This window comes from Propithecus coquereli, unplaced genomic scaffold, assembly GCF_000956105.1.
Source record: "Propithecus coquereli isolate 6110/MARCELLA unplaced genomic scaffold, Pcoq_1.0 Scaffold203, whole genome shotgun sequence".
In the NCBI taxonomy this organism is placed as follows: Eukaryota; Metazoa; Chordata; class Mammalia; order Primates; family Indriidae; genus Propithecus; species Propithecus coquereli.
In genome coordinates, this window is record NW_012145301.1 from 3462801 (window position 1) to 3474662 (window position 11862).

An 11862-nucleotide genomic window follows, 5' to 3' on the forward strand; every position below is an offset into this window, starting at 1 on the left:
GACACCAGGACCAGCAGAAGGCATAGTGATACAATGGCTGCAATTGGTAAGACTAGAGAGTTCATTTTCAAGTGCAGTTTTAGGTAAAGGGCATCCCTTTCAGTTGGTTCCTACAGCCAAGACAAGCTGTGATCATTCAGAAATCTCCAGGCGGGCAGCTGGCTTGAGTAATACCTTAGAAAAATACTCACAAATTCCACTGAGGCCGAAGACTGAAACTCTGACCCAGGTGAAAAAGAGCTGCGAGTGCAGAAAAAACTTCATGCAAAGCCTGCGGGGATAAACAGAGTTCTCGATGATAGGTTATTCCACACTGTTGACACGCCAACATGTATGCTGGGGGAAGGAGCCCCCAGGTGGAATGCTTGACATGGACTTGCTCCAGAGGGGTCTGATGCAGACTAATTTTGCCAGGATAATCGCCTTCACTGGCTGGAGCTAGGACCTAGCGCCGCAGGTCGTTCTAGGAAGTTGGGCATAGAAGATGATTTGCACAATGAAGTCACCACTAAACCACTGCTTAAGTCCAGTCCCTGGCCTTCTTTTTCTGCTCTGTAGTCCAGAAACATTTCTTTAAAAGCCAGAAAATCTATAAATGTGAGCAGAATGTCGAATATGTCACCAGCCACTTCATCCTTCTGGTGCCGTAACGTTGTTGTGAGAGCCACCCTGTTAGATCCAGGAATCTACTCCAGCAGCTGTTCCTCAATACACTTCTCCACTAAAGAAATGTTTTCATTAAAAATAGGTATGTAGGTGACTTTATTCTTGTCTGTGTCTTCAAATTCCTGGTAGTGCTTGTCCATGAAATTTCTCTGTAATAACTAGAACTCGTCACCCATGATGATGTCCTCTAAATATCTAAGCACAGCAAAAAATTCTGCATCCGAGGCAGAGAAGGACAGCGCGAAGCTCTTTTCCTCTAAGGCACCCAACTGCCCCCAACCTACATGGAGGGCACAGCCAGGAGGGGACCTCACGCCCTGGCCCACTCCCTGCCCAGGTGGGCTACTCTGCACACACTGCTGCCAAAACTTGCATTTTTGAGGTAACTTTTAAAAATTCCAATTTTTCAATGAAAAATGTACAATGTTGATGCAAATATATGCAAACAAATACAGATGCATTTCTATTTTATTCCTAAACCCGGCCCTCTGGAATATTTTAGTAAAAATTATTTGCACGGAGGCTGTAATAAACTGTAGTGCATGTCCCTGTTACATAAAATAAGGCAGTCTGTGTAAGTAGACTGCTGCATTTATTACTATGTAGTTGGGAATCACGTCATGTGAAGACTGTTCCCCGGCTCCTCTGGATCCTGGCGATGGTTTTTATTCAACTGATGTTGGTGAGGATTAGATTTCTCCTTCTGAAGCTCGCAGCATCTCATATACAAGCTCCATGAGCACAGAGACCATGGCTTATCTTGTCCAGCACTGGATCTCCAATTTCGCGTTCAATACTCAGACATACGAGATTTTTGATAAATATTTATTAATTAAATGAAGAATGCCTCGTTTAAAGATTTCTACTGTTTTGGGGTACTCTTAAAGTGTTTAAGTGTCCACACCCGTTTCCTTCAAAATCTGGGAGCGTGTCTCTTTAATTAGGTATTTGCATATTGGACCAAGTTTTCTATAATAGTATACTGAGACAGAATCAAGGCTTCTGAGAAAAAAAAAAAAATGAGTTCAGTTTACTTTGTCTCTATTAAAAGAATACACATCTGCCCCGGTCACGAGCTGTGCCATAGACTGGAAGTTGGTGGACTTTTCCATACAGGAGCAGACTCACAAGACAGCAGAGGGGGACGTGGCCCCAGGCACCCCACTCTGTTCACAGAGCCACCCAGTCACCTTCCCAGTTTCACGAGCACCAGCACCGCTGCCTCTGCCCCATCTGACCTCCACGCACACCGTCCAGTACAGACCACACAAAGTTAAGGCCACAGCGACGCCAGGAGGAGGCCTGTAATCTTCATCGCCAGTCACCCATGGCTACTTTAAATCTATGGAAGAACAAAAATATCCTGTTCTGTCCCTATGGCAAGCTCATGTAATTATACCCATTATATAAGATGGAAACCAGGATAAAGTTATTTGACAAGTTCAAAGCTGTCAGGTGATAATGCTGGAATGGGAACACATAGCCCCTGAGTTTTCCTATATTTTATCGTAGGAACAGAAGAATTCTTATCTCCAAGAAGTGAATAAGTACAGTCTTGTGTCTTTGCCTCAAATTATAAACTTTGACATCTCACAAAATTTGAAAATTCCACATAGCTCCAGAAGTTTTCTACTTTCTCTGGTTCCTGTTAAACCCATTCTAATGTAACCATTTCTTTGGTTTGCTCCCTTGTATACAAATCTAAATAGAATCACACACAAAAAAATATGCAATACCATTTCGAGAAAGGAAGCAATTTATACAGAATTTATGACCAATCAAAATGGAACTAGTTTTTTTTACCACTTGATAAAGAAAATTAGGTCAACTTTGGAACACTTAATAACGTATTTTAAACTAAATTTTGTAAGTTGATTTGTATCTCAAAACAGAGCACTCAGTCAACCTTTCAACTAACAGTCCTTTTGGTTTGCATTAAGTGTCCCAATACTTTTCCTAGCATGCTAAGAGATGATATTGCATCTGTCTGATCACACATGCTAGTCTAAAATTTAATTTTCTAGCATATGAAATCTTTGTTTGCTTGGAGAAATCATTTCCAATAATGCATTCAAGTCTCAAAATGCACACTTAACCCCATTAAAGACTAGCTAAGAACATTGTTATAATGCATTTCTCAGAATTATCTACAGTTACAGATGGGTTTTCCTTATGAATTGAAAACATCCTTCCCCCCCTCCTCACTTTGTTCTAGATGGAATGAATGGATGCAATAGATTCTGCAACATTTAAGTCACCTTTTCTATCTATAAAGGCAAAAATAAAGATCTAAATGTGAATCCATATTTTTCTACCTTTTTTTTTTTTGACATTTAAACCAAAGGAAAACATTAGGTATTAATGTTATATCACAGTGGTTTAAAATTCTTCATAAGTAGCTTTTTAAATGAACATTCCAAGAATAATTATAAGGTGATTTTAAAAACAAAGATGCAAGAACTTCTATACCTAAATAAATGGTATCCTTCAAGGAAGTGACACTGGATAAATAGTAACATTACCAGAATAACGACCTTTAGCCTGAAGTAACAGCAAGAGGCCTATGTGGATTTTAAACCTGAGTTTACTAATTAAAAATAGTATGATCTAAGGCAAGTTATTCAAGCTATGTCTCAGTTTAAGTGTCTGTATATGGTAGATTGTTACCAAATGGCCTGGGATGAAACACACCTCCCTGAACAAATGCCCTTGCATAGATAGGCCCCTCTCACATTGACTCTGGGCTGCCCTTAAGAACTGCCCTTATGAAAACATAGTGCATGTGACATTCCAGGCCTAGGCACTGAAGAGGCTTTGCAGCTTTTCTGTTTTACCCTCTCGACATCAGACCCCCATGCTATGAAGATGCCCCATCTCGCCTATTGGAGGAGGAGAGGCCATGTGGAGAAGACATGTGTTGCCCCAGCTGGCAGCTAATAGTAGACATGTGAGTGATGCCATCCTGGACCCTCCAGCCTCAGTTGGGCCATCAAATGACACCACCACATGAACGATCCCAGGTGACACCAGCAGAAGCAGCAACCACATTGACAACATGGAGTCATCACAAATAATAGTTATTTTAAGCCATTAAGTTTTGGAGTGGTTTCTTAAAGAGCAAAGGTTAACTGAAACACTGTATAATGGGATAATAATAACACTTATATAACAGGATTTTGTTTAAGATTAAATGAAAATATACATACACACTTAGAGCACTTTTCAGATTGTATAAATGCTCCATAGGCATTAATCATAATTACTACTACAAGGTAACTAATTGGAAGAGAACAACACTTATATACACATGCAAATTCTAGAATTTTTGTTCAAAATCTGCACATTATTTAGAATATAAAAAAGAAGATATAAATAAAGACAAAAACTTCAGTGATTTGAAACCTGGAAATAAAACTTACTGACAGGCCGGGCGGGGTGGCTCACACCTGTAATCCTAGCACTCTGGGAGGCCGAGGTGAGTGGATCGTTTGAGCTCAAGAGTTCGAGACCAACCTGAGCAAGAGCGAGACCCCTTCTCTACTAAAAAAAAATAGAAAGAAATTATCTGGACAACTAAAAATACATAGAAAAAATTAGCCGGGCATGGTAGCGCATGCCTGTAGTCACAGCTACTCGGGAGGCTGAGGCAATAGGATCACTGGAGCCCAGGAGTTTGAGGCTGCTGTGAGCTACAATAATGCCACGGCACTCACTCTAGCCCAGGCAACAGAGTGAGACTCTGTCTCAAAAAAAAAAAAAAAACTTACTGACATGATGCTTTCATCAGGGACAAACTAGAGGCTTAAAGACCACAACCACAGGTGGATTTTTTTCCATAGAGTTTTTAAAATATTGTGCTAATTACTGTCTTCTAATAATCAGGAAATTTTATGTAAAAATACACATTTTAAGCTTCTGTAAATATTTTGCTGATTTTTAAATATCTAGTCAGAGTGGCCTTCATGCCTTCATCATAAGCATTGTCTGGAGCAGAAGATCAGCTACCAGCCTGGAGAGCACATGCTGTCCAAATGTCCATCTGGCATGTCACTCGTTTAGTGATCCCCACAGGCATTCGAGTTTGGAACTCCAGCTTTACACTGAGGATAAATACAGGGTTCAATCTATATTTCTTAGTTTTAAAACTATGATTTCAAGAGTTGCAAGTCATCTATTTCAACAATCTGATTTTATAGCTGCCTGAGGAACCAAGCCAGGTAGCATACCAGGCAGAGCTAAGACTAGAGTCCAGAAATTCCAACTCCAGTTCCATGCTACTCCCACCTCTCTGTCTGAGGGGCAACAGTCTGGCAATTATGAGTACAAGACAGAAATTCAGCATTTAGATAAAGAATCAGCTAGGGCACGTGTGTGCTTTGGGTAGAGAATATAGATAGACAATGTGGTTACAATGGTACCATCCATTTCTGAAAAGTATGAAGTAAAACATACGACTGAATACAACTTCCAGATCAGTTAAGAGTTTTTGCTTTTGTGCTACGTGTTAGTTACAATCAGAATCTAATATTTGACTTCGGAATCTTCCCAGTTAGATACACCCAGAGGAGGAGGATTCCCAAAGGCTTACTCAGATTAGATGAACTGATTTATTTATTCATTTCCAATTCTGTGCCCTTTTTGAGATGCTGAACCTTGGTAACAGTAGACTTGGAGGAGAGAGGATCAGTCTCAGGTAGAATTGAAGAACCTCAGTGTACAGCTAAATATTTTTGAGCAGCCTGTGGGCATTTTTCTAGTGAGAGAACAATGATGGGCACAGCCGGTTGGCTTGCACCTTCCTCTGTGCTCAGGAAGCTGCTCCACCGCCTGCAGCTCTGGCCAGCGGCATTTACACAGTGACTTCCTCACTACAGGAAGTTTCTCAAGATCAGGGACTAGGACTTTTTATCTTTTAAAAGGATCGCCAAAGAAAGGATGCCCAACTGAATATGAATTTCAGGTAAACAACAAATCATTTTTGAGTATATCTATACAATATGTGGGGCATTCTTATACTGAAAAAAGATTCATTGTTAATCTGAAATTCAAATTTAACTATTTAATTTGGTGTCCTGTCTTGTTTTTTGTTTGCTTGTTTGCTTCCTTTTGCTTTTTGTTTGTTTTTGCTAAATCTGGTAACCCTCCTCAGAGGTGAATGCCAATACATTCCTGCCATAGAAGAGGTGCTCGATACTTGCTATTTGAATATCTAACAGGGCTTTTTGCAATTCCAGCTAATGGCTTGATATCATGGCCCCACTAACCTTTTGGATATCACAGACTCTAGTCTGATTCTACATACAAATCTTGAAGCCAGTAATAATTAAAACCAAAATAACAGTGACATCTAGATTTCTGCAGTGCCTTATGGTTTTCAAAGGTCAGAGGCAGTACTTGCTCATTTTGTAAATAAACTCTGAGTAATTACAAAGTTAAACGGTGGCTGTAGATGAAAAGAGAATGGAGAGAGTACAAAGGGTGGTTCATAGACAGATCTCCATACTTACATAAGGCGCTACCTTTCTGATTCATACATTCTCTCTCATATTCTGAAATCAAAAATTCTTTTTCTAACATGAGTACAGCAGGTTCAAAGGAAGAGAAAATAACTTCATTTAGAACATGTGCTGCAGGTGAACATGCATTTATTTTTTGTCACCCCAGTCTCATGCCGTGCAGTCTTCCAACTGCTAATTAAGACAAAGGGCAAAATTATATCCTTGAGCAAATCGTCTAGTGCCCTTTCTCAGTCTGGAAAAATGTGGCAGACACCACACTCGAAGCATGCTTTTTTCGTTGTTTTCTTTATATAGCATAATAGGCTAACCAAGTACAAGTTCAGCAGACTGAGAGGAAGAGTTATTTCACACTCCTGCTGATGCTGCTGGAAACTGCAGACATGATCTTGGAGTGCTCCCTTTCATTTTCCACGCTTTAGAATAGCACACGGAAGGCAACCTAGCAAGTATCAGGATTCACGATGCCATCTGTTTGTTGAAAATAAATCTAATTCATCAGACATTGATACACGTGTGTGTATGTGTGTATTTTTTTTTTTTTTTTTTGCTTAGTTTGCTGGTTATTTTTTATTGCTCTCTGTTGACCTGAAACTAAGACATTTAAGCAGCAGGAAAAATAATGAGAATTAATTTTCTGTTCAAGTCAAGGAAACGTGCGCCTTTCATAGGGTTTTAGAAAGTCTCCATCATCCAAAAAATACTATAGAATGCACAAAAAAGAAAATACTAAAGTGGTAAAAAGTTAGGAGTCAACACACGTACAATGGACAAAACTAATCAAATGACAACCGCAACTCTAAAGGGATATGGACTTCTGCAGTTACTAACATTTCTTTCCACTATTTAAGAAAAAATAACCCCAAATCAAAACCATAAATTTAAATGAACTGAAGACAGTTTCTTGTAGAGTATAATAATCTGTGTAAATTTTGTAACAATGTCATCTCTTTGTTCTACGCTCCAGAATCTGTCTAATATTTCAAGGATTAAATGTTTACACTCTAGTAGTGGTTCTCTGAGAACTATGTGTCTCATGCGACAGACACAGGTCAGAAATCACAAACGTAGCCCTTGAGATTTTTACATTTACGTTTGACACTTACATTTACGTTTGAGATTTACATTTACGTATTTACATGTATATACAAATTTATATATTATACATTATTTACATTTGGGAATTTATATACTCTATTCTTCATCCTGATATCTGCACTCCTTCTTAGTTGTCTTCCCAGGAGCAAAGTGAGATGATAGGAGTTGAGCAATTGAGCTAAATCTTAAACAGCATTTCCTCAGGACCGGGACTAAGTATTTTTGTCTAAAAGGTTTGGCGCGTCGTGCGGCCTCCGTCCTTATCAGAGAGCGCCATGCTGCCATTTGACAGAAACTGTGATGGGAGCCTTTGATCAGGGAGGTGCACGCAGACGGAAGGCTCTAGGGCCCTTGTACTCCTGACCACACATTTTGACTTTGCTGCAGGTTCTTTAAATTTACCGTTCTGCTGCGGGTCTTTTGAATTAAGACAAATGCCTTTAGATTAGAAACTCTTAGTTTACTATGATTTATGCACTTTCTTTTTTCCTGCCCTACTCAAAATAAAACTCTTAATCTAGAGAAGACATGTAAAGAAGCTTCACGTACATTCTAATTGCAAGGTTTGTCAACATTAATATATTAATCCCTTCCCTCCCTCTTTCCCTCTCTCCCTTCTAACGTGGGTTTATCATTTGAATTTAAACATTTACCTTTAAACTGACTTGGAAAATGGGTTCAGAGACTCTAAGTGGTTACAGTGGGGTTCAGGTTTAACTTCCACACGGTTACATAACACAGTGGGGCAGGATCTTCAATACATATTCCGGCGCTTGTGATATAATTGGGATGGTTGTGATATGCACACATTTATTTTTCCCTTCTCACATTCCTCTAGTTTCCCCTGAAGGATTTGTTTATAATCACTCCAGAACTGCCCCTCCTCAACCGGGCCAGGCAGGAGCCAGCTGCAACGTGCCAGTGAGCAGCAGCTGGAGATGTGGCGCACAGTCACGCGGCGTGACCCAGGCGTCACAAACGTTGGATCAGGGAGAATAGGTGTCTGCGCTGCTAACTTCCTAGACGTTCACAATGTTCATTGCCAGAGAGAGCAAATAAAAGGTATAGACATTTCAGTTGCTCTAGCGTGGAGTGGGATTTTATAATGAGCCAGGCAGGGAAATAACAGATGGCGCACTGAGTGTAAACACATGAAAATACCCTTGGAGCTGCAACAGAAGGCTGGCACTCCCAGGGGAGTCAAGCAAAAACAGAGAAGACTCCTCACTGTCTCTCAGCTCTTTGAATTTTGATCTCCCTTCTCAAAGAAAACGTTATGTCTGTAGCATCTAACGTCTTAAATCCTCTCACCTCATTGCCCCCAAATTGTGATCCACTTGGAGGCCCTCTCTTCTCATCTCTGTGCCCTCACCTCCCTATCTCTGTTCAGATTTGCTTTCTTATGTTCCTTCTCTTTCATCTCAGCCATTTCTTTACTCCTTGAAGGCTCACTCCCTTTTTTCTCGATTCTAGATCTGACTGTTAGAAGGATCCCAACTCTAATGCTGTGGCTTTCAGCGTGCTTCACCACTTTCATTGTTTTCTTTTTTCTTTATAACGGAGCAGCCCTCCCTGCTCTGCAGCATATACACACACACACATTACCACATTTCTCCCTTCGGCAGGTCTTCTATTTTTGTAATTGTCTAATCATTTTTTTTTAATGTTCTTCAATCCTCTGAGTATTTTTAATAATTTTTAAAATAATATTCCAGATATTTTCATTTAGCTTTACTAGAATTTCTATTTCCCCTATTAAAGTCAGCTGAAAATTTTGTCAACATGCAATATGCATTTGACATAATGATTTTGGTATAATAATTACCTGAAGTAACCCTGTGTCAGAGGGGAAGTGTGGACAATTATATCTTAAACCGCTTGAGTACTGTTTACTGCTTTTCCTTTCACATAGTTACATATTTCCTTAGGCACTAAAAATCTGTAATCTGTAGCTTCCATTGAGTTGGATTTAGCTGTTATGCAAATAAAATTATGGAATAGGAGGTTGCATGAGTCAAAGTTTTCCAAAGAAACTCAGAGAGAGATTGATTGATTGATTTTAAGAAACTGGCTTACCCGATTGTGGGGGCTGGCAAGTTCAAAATCCGTAGGGCAGGCCAGCAGGCTGGAGACTCAGGGAGGAGTTGATGCTGCAGCCTTGAGTCCAAATTCTGCAGGGCAGTAAGCTGGAAACTAATCAGGGTCTATGTTACAGTCTTGAGGAAAATTCCTTCCTTTTTGGCAAACAGTTTTTGTTTGCAATCTTTGACCTTAAGGCTTTCAACTGATTGAAAGATGCCTACCCATATTATGAAGGGTAATCTGCTTTAAAGTCACCTTACTGCGAAAATTAATCACATATAAAAATATGTGTACAGCAACATCCATACTGGTATTTGGCCACACAACTGGGCATCATAGCCTAGCCAAGTGGACACACAAAATTAATCATCAGAGTAGTGTTCCCCAATTTGCAGAAAGAAGGGAGGACTCAATTTAATGGAGAGAATGTTTTCAAAGGTATTTCCCATTTGCTTTCCTTTCAATTTTCTGACATTTTCATGTCCATACATGTCCATACAAAAAATATAGTATATTTATATCTAATTTAGCACAAAATTCTAGATTTTATTATTCTAAAGTTAAATGTTTTAATAATTTGTGATGTTCTACAAGGAAGATCATAACTCCCAGACACAAGCTACTTGAAAGTTTGAGCATCACTGCTTTTTACAACTGTCACAGGAAGAGTCTATGATTCCCCAAGGTCCAGAAATAGTAGGAACCAGCTTCCCTGTATATGCAGTGTACTAAATTCAGTCTCCCTCACCACTGGTGTGTCAGAATATTTTCAGCTATTAATAATATAATACCTCAAAACAGTGCTATTAGATAGATTTTTTTTCCATATAAAAATAGTCTGAAAGTAGATGGTTCCAGGTTAGTTAGGTAAAAAATGATGTCAGATGCTTCAGCATCTCTTCGCATCTGTGGGCCTTCTTCCCGTGGTCACATGATAGCTGCTGTAGCTCCAGGTATCTCCTCATGATACGGTGGTGTTTGAAAGAAATGAGATTGGTGGAGAGCAAAACCTTCTTGTCACATGTTTCTCACATTTCTGGTAGGAAACTGTTTCCCCAGAATCCTCCCAGCAGGCTTCTCCTTCCATCTCATTGACCACATTGAGTCATATATTCTTGCCTGGTCCAAGGACTGGGCCTTGCTTCCCTGAGATAAGGGGATCTCTGCCTGTCAAATGAATAAAATGAAAATCCTGTTAGCAAGCAAGAAAGGGGGTGTGAATGTCTTTGAGTAGGCCACCAACAACATCTGCCAGATGCCACCCTCTGGCTACTCAGCATTCATGCTCACCTTCTTTCCATACATACACTTTACACAGAACCTCCCTGCCCAAATAAGAGACCGAAAATTCCATCCAGCTCTAAGGCCATGATCACTAGGTGATCAGCAGTCCTCTTTGTCAAGTCCAAATGTCGCTCCTTACAAGTTCGTCTCCTATAGTAAAACTTAAGCTATCTGTCCACGGCATAACCTGAAACATGAAAGTGGAGAAGGAACATGTTAACTCTAATAAAACCTTGTGTTTGGCAGAGGGGAGAACTGGAAACACTCAGTAACCACCTGTTGATAGCACATATCACATACTGCTCACTAGGAATAGCAAGGACCACATATCTTGAAAATCAAGTAAGTTCCTCTTAGCTGCTCTGGAAGCCCTGATTCCTTCTTTTGGAGGATCTTCTTGTCCATTTTACTCCATGACAAATTTGGCATGGACAATGGAGAGTAAATTCTTCCTAGGGGTGGCAGAGATTGCACAGCTGTCTTCCTATTGGTGGAGTTTGGGGGACCTGGGGATTGCCCTGAGAGTTGGACAGTCACAGGATGCTGCAGCCAGCATTGGGAGTATTTTGGCAACTCAATCCTCTTAAATATTCAGTATGCTTCTTATCACAGAAATTTGGAAAAAAAAACCAAAAAACAGATTTATAGACATCATCACTTCTGACCACAATAAAATTAACAGTAGAAATAAGTTTTTTTAAGTTATATGAACAGTCTTATGATTCAAAATATACTCACAAATAATACTAATTTCTGCTCAAGAAATAAATTGCAATATAAATTTAAAACAGTGGAAATACACTAAATATCAAAAGCCAAACAAGGCGGATAAGGTGGTTTTATGGATAAATTTATAGCCTTAAATAAATGTATTAAAAATGATAAGGAGTTTTTAAAAATGAAGAAAAATCTTCAGCTAAAGGCACTAGAAAAAGAGCAAAAGTATAAACCTAAGAAAACAGAAGAAAAATATAATCTTAAAAATTTAAGAGCAGAAATTACTAAAAAAGAAGAAAAAACTACAAGGGATTGCATCAAAACTGGTTCTTGAAGGAAAATTAATAAAAAAGACAACATGCTAAGTGGACTAAAAAAAAAAAGAAGAACAGACACAATATTACGAATTTTGAAAAGGAGAGATACTTTAAGATTTAAAAACTCATAACAAGATCCTTTGAAAACTTTAAGCCAATATTTTAAAATTATATTAAATGGA

At 39.2% G+C, this 11862-nt stretch overlaps 1 pseudogene; it reads right to left on the reverse strand.

Moving 5' to 3' along the window:
* Nucleotides 1-425: 425 nt before the first annotated feature.
* LOC105810087 overlaps nt 426-11862 on the reverse strand; it is a 99000-nt pseudogene continuing 87563 nt past the window's right edge.